The 19,299-nt window shown below is 36.9% G+C and overlaps 1 long non-coding RNA gene across 4 annotated transcripts in view; it reads left to right on the top strand.

The window, feature by feature from the left end:
* Positions 1 to 19,299, top strand: part of LOC116439781 — an 82,784-nt gene that overhangs the window by 37,044 nt on the left and 26,441 nt on the right. The window lies entirely within an intron of this gene.

The following is a 19,299-nucleotide window of genomic DNA, read 5'->3' as shown; positions in this document are numbered from 1 at the left end:
ACAGAATTTACAAGCTGAAAACTTAATTCAAACTCAATGGTCTAACTTGGTGTGAAGAATGGGGGACTATCACCTGGGGACAGCATGGTGTAAGGCAGCAGTGAACTGCGTCTTCTGAGGAAATCTGCTGTCTTTTTTTATAAAATGCTTTATTTTCTCTGTGAGTATATACTTCAAAGTGATAGCTTTCAAAGACAACCCCTCTCCAAGCTCCCCATCTCCCCAGTACAAAGGGACATGGCTTTCAGCAGCAGAACCAGTACAGTTAAAGGCCCCAGTGTGTTCAATGACCGGCTGTGTATTTTCATCTTTGAGAGTCAAGGAGTGAGCATCTTCATTACAAAAACTATGAAACTCATCTAAATTATCTATTGACCTTCTGTAACCAATCCAGAAGGTGATAGCCATTCATTTCTGCACACAAGGGGAGGAGGTGGGTGTGAACCAGAAGCATGTCACAAAAGTGAACTTTCCTAGAGTATTTTTATATATATATATGTGTGTGTATATATATATATAAATACCTTTTCCTATATTTATTTATAGGAACAATTTGTTAAGTAATTTCATACAGGCCCATTTGCAGCTGATGCATCTGTCTGTGATTAATTTACAGAAAGCAAATTATTAAATTACTCAAGTAAATTCATCAGGGTAAATTTACCCACCCCCATCTGCACTTGCTCCAGTTTTCTCTCAGCTGGAAAACTTTCCTGTTGCATCAAACTGCATCGCTTACCCATGTGACAGTTCCTTTATTTATATAGAACCAACAATGTCACACACTTCTGCTAAAATCCTGGCTGTTGAAATTAGTGGTGAAACTCTAGATTTCTGTGAGGATTTCTCTCTTACAAAAGAGCTTTTCAGAGAAAAGCAAAATACCTTTAAACTTCTGCTTTGTGTTAGATGAAGTAAAAACTGTGATCATACCTATTTAGGCCACATTCTCCTTTACCATGTTTTCCTCTTATTTGACCTGTATTTAATTAAGGACTTACCATTTCTGCTTGCATCATTCTACATGTGGAATTTAAAATTCCCATATCACCTTGAGTTTATATTTTTATCAAAATATAAATATTTCATCTAATTTTAACCATTTCCTAATCTCTGATGCTGATGACAATAGACAGGTTTAATCTTCTAATTCTTTCCCTAAATTGTTAATCAAAATATGAAGAATAGCTATCTGATATAAATCCCATGCAAAACAATTCTTGCCATATTATGATGAATAGATACTTTAAATTCTCATTTTTTTCTTTCTGTCTATAAACCTATTACTTAATCTTATGATTTTCTCTATCCAGTCTCAAAATTTTCCTTAGAGCAGCTTATATTTAATACTGTATGCATTAATCCATCACGTGAAAAAGTGTCAAAGGCTTTCTGAGAGTCTAGATTGCTGCTGCTATAGTTCTTCATGTCAATGGCTATTTCCCCTAGAACCTTGAGGTTAATAAGATGTTTAGATATAATTTGGTTGATAAATCCAGTCTTATCTGGTTTTATATATCTTTATGCAATTAATAAATCTTTTATATCTTAACACTTCTGATACTGGCTTTTTAAAACCCGTTTTAAATGTCCTGAGGCCAAGTTAATGCCACTGGAATTGAAGAGTTCACCTATTTGAGATCACAGATCATAGAATATCCTGAGTTGGAGAGAATGCAGGAGGATTTTTGAAGTCCAACTCCTGGCCCTGCACAGGACCAAATCTCTGTGTGTTCTGGAGGACGCTGTTTTAGCCACTGTTTAGCCTCAGAGCACAGGTACATAACAGATTCTATGAACCAGTATGCTTGGTAACATGTTATCTTGGACCAAAGTTGGATTAAATACAGTTTGATTTTCTGTTTAAATCTTTTTATTTTTAGCTATAAGGTTTTTTTAGCCTGATATGTTCTTACAGGGTTTATTAATGTGTATTATAACATATATGAAAATCTAGAAGACCTATGTAAAGAAAAGTAAGGAAAAATGCCAATAGAAAACAGTAACAATTGCTTAGAGCTGGAGAGCAAGTGAAATCACAGAGGCCTTAGCAGCTGAGAAAAGGAGTGCTAGAAATAGTAAATGCAGATGATAGAATTGTAGCCAAAAGTAAGGGTAACTGTTACTGCTGTGTTTGTATGGATGCTTTTCCTTTCTCAAAAATTTTAGATGCATGGGTACTTTTTTTTCTTTTTCTTTCTTTTTCTTTTTTTTTTTTTTTTTTTTTTTGGTAACTTTTCTATAATCCAGCCATTCAACAGCCTCAGGAGTCACGACATCTGTCTTGGAGATGTACTCATGTTTTGATGAACCTTAAAGCGTCATGGGTTTTGACATAATGTTGAAATGAAATCTTTGATGCTTGACAGCTGTTAGCTGCATGGAATTCTCTTTTTTTAAAAATCCCTTTTAGTGTGATGTTTATTACACTTTATAGGAATGCACATAATTTTGAAGAACAGTTTTAATTCCCTTTATACGGAAAGCTTTCTGTAAAAGTGATGAATTCGTAGGAGTTAGTGTCCTTTTGGTGAAGAATGCTGGCAATTTTAACGGCTGTAAATGTGTGTGTAAAAGCAGAGAATTGGATAAAAGGCTGTGTGAAGTTTTGTACATGGTAGCAGAGAGATGCCATCAGATGTAATGCTGGAACTGACAATATCCTCTTGGCATCCCTGACCAGGGCTCACTGTTGACTAGAGAGAAGCTGCAGTTGGGAGGCTGTCAGCTTCATAGAAACAAAAGATGTCCCACAGAAGCAGTTGCAAATGTGTTACAGTGCTGCTAATGTAGGCTGTAAAGCCAGATGGGATGGCTCATGCAGCTCATGCAGGGCAGGAACACTCCCATTTCTGCAGAATTCCTGTGACCATGGGGGCCTGAGGGGAGGGGAACGGTCCTGTAGCATAGGAGTAGGCAACTCCTGTTGGCAGGAACAGCTGCCTTCTCCAATCTGCAGAATGATCACCGATCCAGTTATGACTGATAGTTCACACTGATGCTATGACAGCCCTCAGGGCAATTTCCGTGCAGCATTTTATTTTGTGTTTATTAAAGGTGGCATCTTCCCAGCTGCTCTTCACCAGCAACAATCACTTTTCATTCATTCTAAATGGAAAAAATGGTGACCTCTGTCTATATGCAGTGATGGTAGAAACAACAAGAAGCCAATGCCCAAGACTGTGGAAAAGCCAAAATTGAACTAAAACCAATGGGAAAATAAGTTCAGAGGGAATGCTTGCCAGTTCAGCTGCTTTGCAGGTGTCCATGTTTGAGGGACATCAGTGAACAAAAAAGGTAAATGAATAAAGAGAAGTAAACATGGAAACAGAGATTGTGACGGTATTCACAGAGCTTAGGTCTACAGTACTTAATGGAAGGGCAGATGTAGACTTCAAGATAACTATATTCGCCTTTGGTATTGATTTTTTTCCCCTTTCTGTTCAATAAAACAGGACTTCTTATACATTCTTTCCTTTCCCAGTAGAAGCAAGAGAGCAAGGCCACAATCACTGTCAAACTCTCCGACAAATAGGAACAAACTTTCTTTAATTTAATCAAGGCTCAGTATCTGTGGAAGGTCTTTAAATGTGCCCAGGCCTCATCACTACTTTTGGGATCACTCCTGTGAGCTGCTGAAAACTTTGGCCCTGAGCCAGCAGCACAACAGATTTTGTGAGGGCTTTTAAGTGTGCAAATAACCCTGTGGCTTCTGTGGGACAGTTTACATGTTTAAATTAAATGCGCTGAAGTGCTTTACTGCTGCAGAGCCAGAATGCCTGACACTGTGTAGGCTCGAGTCCTTGGAAATCTAATCAATACATTTCAGTGCCAAAATGGGGACAAATTTCTTTTGAAAGTCTGTCTGCTGCGTTAGGTGTCTAAATGTTGAATGCTGAATTTTCCTGAAAATCTAGCCTTTAAATATCAATAGTGGTAATTTTTACTGATAACCAGTTTAGCAATAACATGGGGCCGGTATTTTTAATCCGGTCCTACATGCCATTACACTTCCAAAGGTGAAGGACCTAATATGAACTAAATAATATATGGGCTACTGTAGTTGGTTATTTATTTTGTAGTTTAGATACACAAATATAGGTCTGTTCCAAACAATGTAAATATCATGTTTAATTAAATTTAAACACCACACATTTCTGAAAATGTAGTTGCCTGCCTTTGATTTTTAAAATTAGTTTTTCTAGTATGTCTCAAAATCAATATGCAGTCAGTGTGATACAGATTATGTCATGCTTGTGTTCATGCACACAGACATTGGATCTGGTGCTAAACCAGCATTAGTCTTTGCTCTACTTGTGTTTAGGAAACACTGTTTAGGAAAACTGCTATTTTATGGATGTGGCTAAGGCTGTTATTATCTATGCAAGGTTTATTGATTTTGTTATACTTATGAATTTCCATAATTAAGACTGCTAATTTCATAATTACAGCTTCAAATGAGAACAATTTTTGCCAGATCTTAGTTTGATTGTTGTTTACGAAAAGGGGAGTTTTTTGGTGGGGGTGATATGTTAGTTATGTCAGGACTTCTATTGGTCTAGCATAATTCCTTCCTACTTTTAGCAAAGCTGTGGCAGTAAAAGTTTCAGTTGTAGGAAAGTCTTCTGATTTGTTTAGTTTTTTTGAGAGTCTACGTACTACCTTGCAAAATTGCCACCCATTAGGGACTTTCTTGGAAGCAGAATATGAAACTGCATTTTACTTGACTATCCTTATTATATACTTAAAATATAAGCAAGACGGAATAACTCTAAGGCTCTTCTATACAAAAAATAAGGAAATCTTAATATTATGCAGAAAATTGTGATTATAAGCAAACAGTTTAGGCAATTCTCGTTTTTTTCCTATGTAAAAAGTATTACCTCATAATATGAAAGATTTTTATAAGCCTTATTAATCAGCCACCTATGATTTGTGGATTGTGACACTCACAGAGGTTGACTTAGTGGCATAGGAATTTCTCTAATGTACCAGAAGCAGTTAGGGCTTGCATTTTTGCCACTAAGAAGTACTGTCTTTGGTATTTTCTAGAAAGTTTTCATCTATTACTGATAGTCAAAAGTCAAAAAAAGGAGAAGTGAGGTCTGGATAAATCCTCAACATGGCAGAGAATGTATTTCGAGATGTTATTACTTGTCAGGCTGAAGAGATCAGGACACATTCAAAGTTTGTGCCCTGTGGAAGGAAAAAAAACCCTTATACTGTAGTAATATTTAAATTCAGAAAAGGAAAACATGTAAAAAAGAGAAAGCTTTTTGAAAAAGAGCAGCCAACAGGGCAAAATGATTAAAGACCCTACATTAGAGGCTCACAGTAGCAGTGTACCACCTAATAAATTAAAAATGTAAAAAACCTTATTCCCAAACCCAGTTTGGCCAGCACTACAGCAAGATACTACTGGGAAGTGCAAATGACAGTAGCAGGATGAGACAAATTGTATCCCAGGATTCATGATGCTATTGCCAGAGTTCTAGAAGAACTTAAATATGCAATTTTAAAATTATTAGCTGCAGTGTGGAATTTATGTTCTAATCAGCCTGAGGCTGACAAATGAGTATGATATCTTTAAACACTTCCTATCTTCTTATATATTTTCCTGAAAAAAATAATGGAAAAAATGGTAATTAAAAGCTTACTTGGTGATTCAGTCTAGCAAACCATACATATCTCAAACACTACAGACATATACCGTTGATTCTCTATTTAAGTAGTGACCACATAAATTTAATTTAAAGGGTCTGAAGCCCTGCAGTACTGCTGAATAAACATAATATGTTTGCTATATGAGTGCCAGTGTTAACTTAATTCCACTTCAGGATATCAAGAATCACAGACACCTTCTTCCCAATTAATTGCTATGTTTAATTTGTTTGCTCAAGTCATGCGATGCTTTGGACCAAAAGGTCTCAAACCGTTCATTCACCTGAGCAAGCCAAGAAATGCAGAAGAGGTCCAAATGTTGAATATCCATTATAAAGAACAGCTATTTTTTGGTGATTTTTGATAATAATTTGCTGACATGAAAATTGACTATTATGTAGTTCTTTTGAAATGCTCCTGTACTCTGAATTCTTTAGTTTGCATGAAGACAGTATCTAATGGCAGCAGGCTGCTTATTTTGGACAATGTAAAATCACCTTCTATAAGCATCTTAAATGAAAAGCTGGCTGAATAATCGTGAGATTAATTACAATTCTGAATAATTTTCTACTGTGCCTGCCACTTGGTAGCTAGCAGCCACAGCAGACATAGTGTTCATTGTGATTGGTTTTGTGATGCACACATGTGTGTCCTCTGGTTACTAGCAAAGTAAACTTTCAAGGTGGGAACTTGTCATCTTTTGGAAGTAATTTTAGTGGGTAAACTCTGATAAGTCCACCTCGTCTGAATGGTATTATAAAATCTCAGGGTACTGGAACCGTTGAAATTGAACCTGTCTAATATTAAAGACTTCTGTTTAGTAAAGTAGTGAAGTTCTGTAAAGCAAACAGGTGCTAGCTCTTTTTCCTTTCTGCTTCCATCTGACTAGGTCAAAACTTTTCATGTATATGAGCTGTCTGATTTTTTCTTCCTAAAGAGAAAAATCTCTAACTTCATAAAACCAGTGTAACTTTAAGTTTCACTGTCCCCGAGGTTCTTCAATATCAGTTATCTAATCCTTGGTTGGGAGATTCACCATCTTTAAATTAAACTTTAAATTAAGCAAAACATAGTTGCTCCAGATGACTGGAGTCTTGGGAAGATACATCATGAAACTAGAAGTTTTGCAACTTACTTTTCCTTGCTGACTGTATTTCTTTGCTATTCTTTGATATCTACTTTCAAGATTTCTGCTGTAGCTGGAGTAAACAGTAGATAGGATGTAAAAGATAGCTATCAGCTCCAGAGAGAAGCCATAATGGCACAGATAATCCCCTCGGTAAGCAATGATTTCTGGAGATGATAATTTGGGTGACGTTTTTGTGTGTGGTGTGTGTATTTGCCCAACAGAACTGAGAATTTACAGAAGGTGTATGCAATTTGCTTACAGGTGCTGAGTGTTTTTCCTTTCTGTTCTTTTGGAAGAATGCACTAAAACCTTCCTTTTTCCTAAATTTGATACAACAAACATGTTCATACTAATTTCTGTCAATTTGAATGCCCAAAGAATTCTTTAAAAATGTCTCATTCACTTTAGCCCTGAAGTTTTCTCTGGAATTCATGAAGAGCACTGACTATCTGCATTGCCCTGCCACTTGTAAAATTTTAGCTCACAGTCATGTCTTCAATTCAGCAACCTAGAATGATGCAGCATAACTTTGAGACACAGCAGCATTAAATTAGAGATGCAAACTGCAGACTGTAATATTAAAAATGTGTTCTCCTACTGTGGCCTAATTTTCCTTTTTCTTTTTATGCTGATAATGTATCTGAACCCACACTGTGAGCAGTGTGTAATAAGTTTCTAGGCTTTTGGCATCTGCTATGGACAAACTGTGGATTCTTTTCAGCTTCAAACAGCAAGTGAAATGAGAAGATTGATGGAATTCGTGTCTAGATGTGTGACATGGAAATGTGCCTAAACAAATGTAAGTTTGCAGCAGGAGCATCTAAATTGTGTTGAGGCTATAAAACCAGATCTTGCTTAACACATGAATTAATTAACTGCAAAGCATTTATTTCTCCCATTGTTACACAAAATAAAGGGCTGAGGATTTGAGTCCTGTAATTCAGCATATAAAACTGCTTTCAGAACCTCTGACTTAGGAAGCCCTGAAACTGCAGGATGCTGGAAGTGTAACTAGGGGAAGGATCATGATGTACTTGCCTTGTTTCTATACTTTTCCTTAGGCATCTGCTACTGTCAGAGCCAGGATATCCAACCAGATGGACCTTTGGTCTGACCCGGCATGGCCACCCTTATGTAAGAGTACGTGTGATCTGGGTATTTTTGATCCCCAGCCCCTTCCAGGGCTGGATCACCCCTGAGGAAGAATGAAACTGTGATTGGAGTTCATTTTAAAACAGTTATTCAGGTTTAGAGTAATTTCAAGGAATGTTGTGGTGTCCAAAAATATGAAAGTCTATTGGATATACAGTCCTACTCAGAAGAAGTAAATAGTATACATTGACATATTCTAAAAGGATTTGAAGTAAAAAGGAAATTGTAGCCTTCTGATTAAGCAATGTGAGATACCTTGATGAATGTTGTACTTCACTCTGTACACCCTTCTGGTGTAGCCTGATATTGTGTGTGCCTCACTCTTACAGGAATAATCTGGAAATAAGCATATTTTCTCATTCTCCTTGCCTGTTTTTGCTTTTTGTTTTTCTGGTTTTCTTTTTATTTGTTTGTTTGTTTTTAATAGTACATTCTTTGTAGCAATATCCCCTGGCATTTGTGGTTGAAGCACCAGACACAAGTAGTCCCAGGTTTACTTGGGGTGTTTAGGTGTTGCTGTATTGCACACATGCCCATGCTTTCAGCTGAGGTGGTAGAAGCCACTTTTTCTGAGGGGATACACAGTCTACTTTCGATGCACCTTCTCTTTCCAGATCATAGACATTTATGCAAGGCTGTAAAGTGTAAGTTAGAGTTCTGCTAGCAGTGGAATAAATAATTCATTCTTTTGTTTAAGTGATACACTCTCTTTCCTGAATCTCTGCTGTCAGGAAAGCAGGCCTGGCCCTGTGTTATTGTCTCTTGGTGAGGTACAAGAAAAAAGGCTTGATTTTGACATTGTCAAGTTGCCTTCCTCAGGCCCACGGTTGGGGAAAACTGCCCTGGAAGGGGGAAAGTGAATTCAGATGTGATCCCAATTGCTACTTGAACTGTGGCTATTCACATTGCAGCAAGCAAAAAGTGGGGAAAAGGGGTGAATTCCATTGTATTTGCTGAGCCTGTTGCTAATCTGTTTCCAGTCTCTGGTTTTAGACTGCACAGTGTTTGGACAGAAGTGAGATGTGTTGGGCAGCTGATGTCAAATAAAGGAACTCTTCACTGTGAGCACATATTTTTATTGGTATTGACCTTTCAGATGTTTAAAACAATGTTGCAACAGTGTGCAGATGACTGAGCTGTCCTTTTGATTAGTGCTGAGAAATACCTGCTAGAATTAAAAATACAAAGAACAGTATGGAATGGTTTATCTGCTGTGGGAAGAGCTTCTTGTCCTGTGCAGATCCTTAGGTCTGCTGGACTGACTGAATTGGATGCAGTTCTCCTTCAAATGATCTTTGGAAAGCATGATCTGAAGGTGGCTAGTGAAAAGGGAGTTAAATCTATTCTGCAGTATGTAGACCAGAAAGGGAGAGAATGCTGCAAAGGAAGTAGGAAGTCTGAGAAAGTCTTGGTTTAATTTCTATAAATGTTTGTTCTAAAGATACAGCAAGTACCAATATGAAAAAGCTATTAGATTAATCCCATTTCTCCCCCTTTTCTGGAATTTTGCTGATTACAACTCCTTCTATAACATTTGGTGTGGGGTGGTTTTTTTTTTTTGTTGTTGTTTTTGTTTGTTTGTTTTTGTTTGTTTGTTTTTTCCTTTGAGTACTATTATTCTGTGCAGTTGCATGAGCCTGTATTTAAAACTGATGCAAAGGGTAAAAGAAATTCCTGCATTCTCAGGAGCACATGGACAGTCACAGTTTCTGGTGAAATAGAGTTTTTAATGGAGTTAGAATCACAGTGACATATTGTAAAAAGCTTCTCTTTATCACACCCCTAAGATTTAAGTAGGAAGTGGTCCAGACTTCTTCAAATTCTTGTGAATAGTGAGGAATATATACATTAGTGTGTCGGATGACATATCTATGTTGTACATGCCAGATTAAAGCAAATGGAGTTTGAATGTAGATTTTAGCTGAGATGACCTTCTGGAAAAGTTCACTGTCTTTCTGACAATTTCAAAGCTCTGTTTTATTGATCAGATACTTGAGAGTGAGAGGTTGAACTAATTCGACCTGAATTAGTTTTATCTGAATGTTCTAAGAGTATACTCTTTGCTTACAGTAAATGAGAGACACAAATTTACTCAGTTGTCTGAACTTTTCCCTTCTGGTGTTCATTTCATATGCTTATACTTTAAGTCAATATGATTTAGAAAATTATGAAATATAGTAAATATTTATTTATTTATTTATTTTAACATGACTTTAGACTTCGGGCAAAACATGAGTCAGATATTGTAGTTTTTAGTGATCATGGAGGGGTTGCTATGGTAATGATTTGCCTGGATGCCAGTTAAAGGTGGCCTTTTCTATGGAATTTGGGTAAACTGACTGTCCAACGTATAGGAAAATAGGCTATTTTATTATGCTTATTCCAGAATGTTTTCCTATATAGGGATTCTGTTATAGAGTAAAATTTGTTAGTTTATTAGCAAAATTAATATTTTACAATGCAGTGTTCTTGTGTTATTCCAGTGGAGTGTGTCTGCATGGAAAGGAACAGTGGAAGGGGAATACAAAATCTATTGGTATGGATCTTCATGCAGCCAAGATGCTAAGGTTAAAGGGTTTAGTTCATTCCTGTTTTGCCTGTATATTGACATTTCCTATATGTGTGCCAAAACGATGCGGTGTCAGTGACAGAGCCAAATGTCCTTTAGGATGTGGCTCCTCAGTGCCAGTAGATGGAATTATACTGTTGGGAAAAGTTTTGTTTGTTTGTCTTTTTAATAAAAATATATAATAAAAATAAGGAATCTATCTAAATGTTTAGAAATTCAGTCCTGAGCTTTGGTCATTATTTTATGTTTCTGAGATTTTCTAAAATTGAAGCCTATATCTATCTTGAACATTTTTATATTCATCCAAGGCCATGAGAATTAGGTCCCTTAAATATGTATTATATTGCTGGTTGAAAATGGCATTTTTCTACTGTTCGGGGTAAAATGTGAAGGCTTCTCTTTTTGTTCTAACTTGGAGAAAAGCTTGAAGTTTTTCATGGCATGGAAATTCTGAGAAATTGAATTTTTAAAATTCTGAATTACTGTAACCTGGTATTTAGATGGTTGTGCTTTGTTAGTATTGACACATGCTACATACCATTTTGTGATAAAGGTATAGAACAAGTGAAGTAGTGAAGTAGAAATATAATGGAAATAAAAAAGAAATACAGCAGCAATTGTTTATTAGAAACTATCACATCTAAGTTTTCACCAAAATTCATGAAAACTTTGAATTTTGCTAAAATTCCTTTTTCCAGAGAATAGCATTGATCAAATTTTATTTCATCTAAAATCTTTCTGCATCAATATGGTAGATATTTCAAACAAAAAGGGAAGAGGTTTCTTGCTATTAGGTGCCCTAGTCTGAAAACTGCCCCCATTAATATCAATGAGGATTAAAGGTGAAACAATACATAGCCATTCATTAGTCATCAGAATCTGATGGTCCATCTGGCTTGAAGATCAAGTATTTGCTTTAAAAAGGAACAACAACAAACTGTATCAATTCTGGGTGTAATGGGTTTGAATAAAAAGTTTAAAGTCCAAATTGTCTATATAGTTGTGCAAATACATAGGTGAATTTTTGTATGCGGTATCTACAATCTCTAGGGCATGTCTTTGCAGTGGGACTGTGGGATGGAGGTGATGAATTCTTGTTCACTCAATCCTGAGGAAACATCTGTGGACATGAAAGAGCTCGCTCCACCAGATACAGGCTTTTGAATCTTGGTGTTCCAATGGGTTACCTCTTCTATTTTCCCGAGGCTTGGTATCTGAAACAGATATCAGACTGATATTTGTGGTTAGAAGAAGAAAAAAAAGACTTTGGTGGGATTTACTTGTGATATTTTAAAAACAGTGAGAAGGATTGGTATGAGTAGTAATAAATCTAGATGAGGCTGTGGAGGAAGAGATCAAGACTGTGAAGGGAAAAGGAAGAAAGGAAACTTCAGAGATTAGATAAGCAGCTGTAATTTTCATGGCATACATGATCCAAACCTCAGAAGACATTGCGGTTCATATATCATTGGATTTTGACCTGTGCGGGAAATTCTTTTTACCAGAAATGCTGCAATGAATTGGCAAACCCCATATACATTTTCTTTGAAACCTTTTGTCTTTATGCCAATGTAAGCAAGAGAAATGCTTTTACCACAAGCCTTTAGATTTCTTATAACCCATGGTTGTTTTTTTTCCTTGCTCTTTTTTTTTTTTTCCTTTTTTTTTTTTTAGAGCAGGTTTAAGGGGTTTTCCTTGTAATTAGGGTAAGGGGGGGAAATATCCTACTGGCCTATTACTTTCTGCACATTTTTAGGTCTCTCACATTCAATAGAGCCCATCAATGGGTAGCACTGAACATTAAAATGCACAAAGTTGAATTAGACTGTTCAGTCCCCAACTGGCCCCATAGGCAGACACCTTGAAAGAACTGTAATTTAGAATACAAATAGAAAATAATATGTATTTTAGGCTGGAAGCATACAGGCATTTAAAGTATGAATCATAATAATAAATGGACGAGTATCAAAAGCAGTTGTGGAGTGAAGCCAAGAAATTATCAGTTTTTCAGAACACCACTTACAAGAGGCATTTTTGATTTTCCTTTGGTTGCAAATCCATAGATATATGCAGGCAGCATACTGAATCATGACAGAAAGATCTTTGGTGTATGAGGTGATGGGGTTTGTTTCTTCAAGTTTTTCCTTTGCTGCTGTTTAATCTGGAATTGGTCCCTATTCCCGTTAATTTTAATTGTATGCTATGAATTTAGAGGTTTTATGTTGGTATACTTGGCATGCTTCCATTTTATCCTTCCTTGCCATGCTGGAAATGGGCTCTGGATCAGACACTGTGAAGGACATGCATTTGCAATGATGCTTTTGAAAGCAGGCCTATCCCCAGAAGCACACATCTGCTTGTTGATGCTGCTTCACAGCTCAGAGTGCTTGTCATAGGTGCAATCTTCAGTGTCTAATAATAGTGGGTAAACCAATGCAGTGAGAAACTTTCTCTCTCTCTCTCACTTTTCTTTCGTAGTTGTTTTCAGGCTGTTTGTGATACCCAAGGGATTGAAAACGAATTCTGGAACATTATCCAACACCAGGAGAATTCGGATATCACAGACCAAAGATGGCTTTTTCTTTCTCTTTGTTTGAGACCTCTCTGGTCAGTTGAAATGTTGCCTTCTTTCTGTGTTGACTAACATGATTTTTCTTCATAAATCAAATACAACACATCTGGAGACCCCTCCTGCCAGATGCGCTGCCGTGTGTTGTACTTACAGAGGATCAATGATGAGTTGCTTCACTTTAGAGGACAATTCTTCAGTCACAAGTTCTGGAGTTTGTTTGGTCCCAGCTGCACAGAGAAATACCCTCCTTTTTTGGAACACAGGGGTGGTGTTTTCCATAATGGTTCTATAGATGCACAGCTGTTCAGAATTATATACTCCTGTCTGTGCATTTTGTTACTCTGGGACTGTAATGATACAGTATGACCTTTTCCATTTTGGGTTTTAACATAATGGCATCAATTACACCGTCTTTAATGTGAAGGGTCTTCCCAAATGTTTGTGGAGACTGATTTTCAGTGGCATGGTAGGCAAAGAAGATACTCTAATAGAGGGGAGGAGGATTCAGGTGTGAAAATGCATGCAATGTCTCTTATGCCATGCACTGGCCTCTCATGCATATTCTGGTAAATAATTGCTAACTTTTGGAAATAAGTCAATTAAATGGTTTTCTCCCACCTTTAAATGGTTTTCTCCCACCTTGGTATACCACATGTGCATGATCTGATACTATTAATGCACATCCTCCTGAATCCCACTGCACTTTTCTGCCTGGACAGTAGACCTCAGTGAGACAGGAAATCTATCTGCCCACTCCTGCCAGGTGACCACGTGAAAGTGAATCAAAATTTGGCTTGTCCTGAGAATTTTACTAGTAATCCTATAGAGCACATTTGAAGAAAACCAAAGTTCTTTGCTTGAGTAAAATTTGTTTTGCTGATGAATTCCATGGTGCTTTAAGTGGAAACCCTCTTTGGTAACTGAACAAAGCCATCAGGTATGTTATCTGATTTGACAGTCTGGTGTTTGATTAATCAAACTGTTAATTTGATTTTAAATGACTGATGCTCTTTTAGTACATCTGACTTAAGTGCCTGTTTATAATTACGGTACTGAATCAAAGGCTCTTCCCAACCATTGTACAGATTAGTTTGAAAAGATGTGTTTTGATTTTAGTAGTTGTAAAAAAAATAGCATTGGTGTTTACTTTAAAGCACAAATATGTTCAAAGAAACACATAGTTAAAGTGATAAAGCAGTGCCCTCACACTTTTTATTTGAAAAAGGAATGCAAGGGTGCAATTTTTAATAAGTTATATAAACAGCACACTTTATCTTCTAAAGAGATAACCAGTTTGGGGGCATTCATAGCAGTTTGATTGGTGGGCACTTAGCTTTGTGTAATGAACATACCTCATGCAAAAGTTTTGTAAAACTGCTGGAGGCTGGGGATTTAATCTTGTGTGCAGCCACTTGCATCTTGTATTCTGCTGGGAATAAATTCCTGTGGAACTTGAAAACTGAGTAATGGCATATAATAATTCAGTGTGCTGTGGTATATTTTCAAGTGAATTGCAGTGAATGTTCAGATATTAGGATAGCTGCATGTTTGTGGAGGTCATGGGTAAGGTCCTAATCCTACAAGCAGACAAGCACATGCTTCCTTGAAATAATCTTTGTAATCCCATTTGGCCTGATAGTTACATGAATTCTATGAACCCTTAAATGCAAATCAAACCTATCAGTTTCTGCAGAGTTTGCATATGATTGTATCTATAACTGCAGGACAGTGTCTGCACTTGGAAAAAAAGCCACAAATTTCTGCAAAAACACTTTTTTGAAATAGTTTAAATTATAGCTAATCACTGACATGATAAATTCAATCTCTACTAAATGTATAAAATACCTTGAGAGTATCATTGTGTAGCAAATAAAAAATGTCTGGAGGCATTATTTCTGCCTATTTTTAAACTCTGCATGTCTCAGATAATACATTATCATCTCTAGTTTTCCTTACAAGCTACCTGAATATCTCAGGGGTATGTACTGCAACACTGTAATTATATATCAGATAATCTGATCACAGTGACACTATTTTTTCCAAGTGTGTCTTTGGGCATTGTAGCTAAGTGGGTGTTTAAAAAAAATATTCTAAATATAAAGAAAGTTTTCCATGCCTCCTTTTTTTTTGTTTCCCAACTCCATATAGTTTCAAGAGGCTTGATTTTCAGAGGAAAGATACTCAGCACTTTCTGGAAATTAATACCCACATAGGCAATTCAGGCACTCTAAAAGCCAAAATGATTAGTCATTCTTGAAAATCTTGGTTGAAGGACGCTAGATAATGCAATCGCTATTTCTGCAGGCTTTACTTTTTCCTGTTTCTTTTTTCTCACATCACAATTTCATGAATTCTTCAGTCACTGCAGCCTTTCCAGAGTACACAGACATGATTTTTGGCTGTAAAACCAAGCTAAAACACCTTCTTGATTCTTCCATTTTGTTTTTCATATATCATGTAGAACTGTATGAAAGGGTAAGAAACCATTGTTTTTTCCTTAACAAGGCATTGTTTTGGAAAAAAAAAAATTAGTCTCTAAAGGAAAGAAGCACTGGGAAATATAATTTTGTCTCTTTTCCATCCCCATCCGAACCCTAGAAATCTGAATGTCACTAGTCTGGATTTTTTTAAACCTGGTTTATAGAAAAAATACTGAACTTGGCTGTGTTAATGGAGCTTGTGTCCCTTGACTGAGGTAAAATGTACCCTGAGATGAAGTTGTATAAACACGTGGATCTGATTTTTAATTTTTTTTTTTAAATTTCATGACTCTATGGTCTTCCTGTGTCAAATTCACAAGCAGGTTACTTAGAGAGCAGAGTACCTTTGTGAGAGCTGTGTATCCTCAGGATTCCAGGGGGCACAGACTCCTGGGTCGTGCATGTAGACAGTTACTCTGGGCTCTGTTTTACTTTTTCCATCTGTGTTCAAAACCACTGCAGGTTTGCAGTGGGGAGCCACGTCATTGTTCTTTTTATTCAGCTTTAGACTGTTGAAGATCCTTCCTGGGGACTGGAATGGCTTAGAAATGGGGTGAATTTGAAGTTCAAGCGAGATAGCTAGAAATGTCTACTGGGAATACTGAATACAGTCTAAGGTAGTGGCAGTGGTTATGACTTTGTGAAACCATAACACCAGTGAGAATCGAATTTTCCATAGGTTTTCAGAAGCCTGCAGGGCCAAGTGAAAGACAGAAGCATCTGTCCTATGTATTTCTTGGGTTTATGAGTAAAAAAAAAATGTTTCTTTTTCCTTCAGAACGAAAGAAAAAAGGATTTTTTTTTACTGTAAGAACCCTAGGGATGGGGCCAGAATTAATTTCAACTAATTGTAATACCCAGCTGAGATTAGGAGCCCTGTTCTATAGAGCATGAGAAGAGGCAATTTTAGAGTAGCAACACTGAATTATCCTTTAAAGATGTCTCTCAGCATTGACTTATTTAGGCAACCTTTGTTGATGTGCCTCTTAATTAGGCACCCCAGAGAAATTCCTGCAGTTAGTGGTATGAATTTGGATCTCAGTGAAATAAAACTTCCTCAAATTTATCTCCTGTACATAGCAAAAAATGATATAAAAGAACATACAAGCATTTAATTTTTGCAGAAAAGTGTATTTTTAATTTGGAGAGTTGATCACTAAAACTTACTTTGGTTAAATGCCTTGCCTTGCTTGGCAAAGGAGATGAGCCAAAACAGATTTTTTTTTTTGCCAGATGATTTTCATTTGCACTACCTTTATTACTTTTGAGCACATTTTTACAGCCTGAAGTTCAAAATTTCCATGTGGGTATCACAGTTGATGAGTATATAATATTTGATAATTCGCTGCAGAAATCTTGTTTAATTTGGATGACTCTCTTACAGAGAAATAGAAGTAATGGTACCATTTACCTGCAATGGCAACTGAAAAGTTCTGAAAAAAAGAGTAATATTTAGTAGGCAATAATGCCTGTGAATAAACATTCTTTAATAACAAGTTATGAATGGACTCTTTTCAGAAATCCAAAATTTGACATTATGTTTCGGACATACTTTAATCACTCTCATTCTTCTTCTATCTAACTTAAAATTTAAATAGTTTAGAGCTTAATTATATTTTTTCTTTTAATTTTCATGTTTTGTATGGATCTCTTACTGGAACTGCACTAGAGCAAAACCCAGATTGTTTTCAAATCAGATGAAATGCAGCAGCATGGCAGAAGAGTTCAGCACAGAGGATTTAATATTCTTTAAAAAATGTTATTACCATTCATTTAAAGAAGTCTGGGCAAGTTATCCAGAATTATTCTTGGAGCCGGAAATAGGCATTTTCTCGCAGATAGTGCTATTCACTCTCTTCTCTAATAGTGACCTCCCAAAGAAATTCTTCCATGAAGAAGACATTTCTGTGGGGAAAAGGAGGAATGTGAACTTGTATATCCTGATAAGTAGCTGCTGCTAAATTATTAACTGAATATCTCAGCCTCACTTCTGGCAGTTCCAGCTCTTGTTCTCCTTCAGAGCAGCTTTGTCCTTAAGTGTAATAATTGTTAACTGTAGCAGGAAGACTGAAAATGAAGGGAACAGAAGCTTATATTTTAAAAAAAAACCTTGCTGCAAATCTCTCGTTTTAAGCAGTCCTGACTTAGTTATAAACAAATGAATGTACTTTATTCAGATGTGGATAGGTTTGTGTGCTGTGGGTTTGTTTTTTTTTTGTGATGGGGGAAACAGATTTTTATATATGTAATTAGGTTATTGATCCTGTACTGCCTATGGATTGAAGTCAAAAGCTATTAACTTCAAGTATTCACAGCTTTAAATGCACCAAGGCAGAGTATTTACAAGGGAAAAAGAACCTGTATGGATGCACTGTTGTGTGCAGAGAGACATTATGGGTGCTAGGCTACACTATTTGAAATTCTATGGATATACCTAGCATTTAATGCTGAAGTTGAAGGGGTGTCTGCTCCTGTTGCACAGGTTCCTAAGCACTTTCACCCACACAACAGTTTTGGCTGGGAACTCGTACTGGTTTTAGTGCTGTGCATTGTTAGCTTGGATTTGCCAAAGTACTGATGTTCAGCTCTGGGTTGGTTACTGCAAATAAGGTCAGCTCAGCTGAAAGAGGATTTGCAGTAGCTTGGAAGAGGAAGGAGTTTGCTGAACCCCAGAGGTCTAGGAGGATATGTACAGGAAGCACAGGAAGCTAATGACAAGGGACTTCAGAGGGACTATTTTTAATGTTTTTGTTTGCACATTTGGTCACTATATTAAAGATCTTTGGCCTCAAGAAGCTGACACAGAGGCAACACTGCCTAGCTGCTCTCAAAAGTGACTACAAAACCTTTTTTCCTAATCAGACCCAACTGTCTGCTCCTTGGTGGCTCCTCCAGAGCAGGATGGTCATACAGGCCATCTGCAGTACTTGCTCCCATCTGCTTGCACTTCACTTTGCTTTCTGTGCTGTTGATGGTTTTTGTTAATGCTGCTTTGGCATGAACATACTAACCCTGCTTGAGAAATCCTCTCTCCATTTTGCAGCTATCTGGTACAGAGTCCTTGCTGCTGCCTCTGCTGGGTACAGCTCCTAGGCTATTCTCCAGGAGGGCAACTATAGGAGAGTGAATGTTCAGGTATTTCAGCTGGTTTTAACTGAGCTAATTTTAACTGGTTTAATCCAGTTTAGAGGTCTGCACAGGTTAATGTTGTCCCCTTCCAAATTAACTTGCAGAGTTTTGTGCTCTGGAGCTGAACTGTTCTTGGTGCTGGTACTAGGTTTTGAAAGCTGCTTTGTTGATTTTCAGACTGCAAGTAGGTTACACATATGTTTGTGATCCTCCTCTGTCCCTGCTTTATGTTTTTAAATCCTACCTGGGGAGCCTGGAAATAACCTTGCCTAACTTCTAACCTCTAGAGGCATCTAATTTTTCCCATATAGAGCAAGTCCCTGAGCCTTTGAATCTCTAGATTCTTCTCTTGTGCTCATGTGTCTAATAGTTAATCATTGCAATGTTCTGCATTTGGGCAAAAATCCTTGTTCTTTTTTTAATTAATTTTTTTAATGAAGACTTCGGCAGGTGTCTCGGTGATTCTTGGAACATTTGGGGAGTAAAGAAACAAGAAGGTGAGTAGTAAGAGAAATACTTCATTTAGTCTGCAGGCACCCCGAGCAAACTATATTCCTAATTTTCAAGTTAGAAAGAAGAAAATATGTATGAAATTAGTGGTGAGTAC

This window comes from Corvus moneduloides, chromosome 1 (assembly GCF_009650955.1).
Source record: "Corvus moneduloides isolate bCorMon1 chromosome 1, bCorMon1.pri, whole genome shotgun sequence".
In the NCBI taxonomy this organism is placed as follows: Eukaryota; Metazoa; Chordata; class Aves; order Passeriformes; family Corvidae; genus Corvus; species Corvus moneduloides.
The sequence above is the reverse complement of the archived record's forward strand: the minus strand, read 5'-3'. Positions and strand labels throughout refer to the sequence as shown.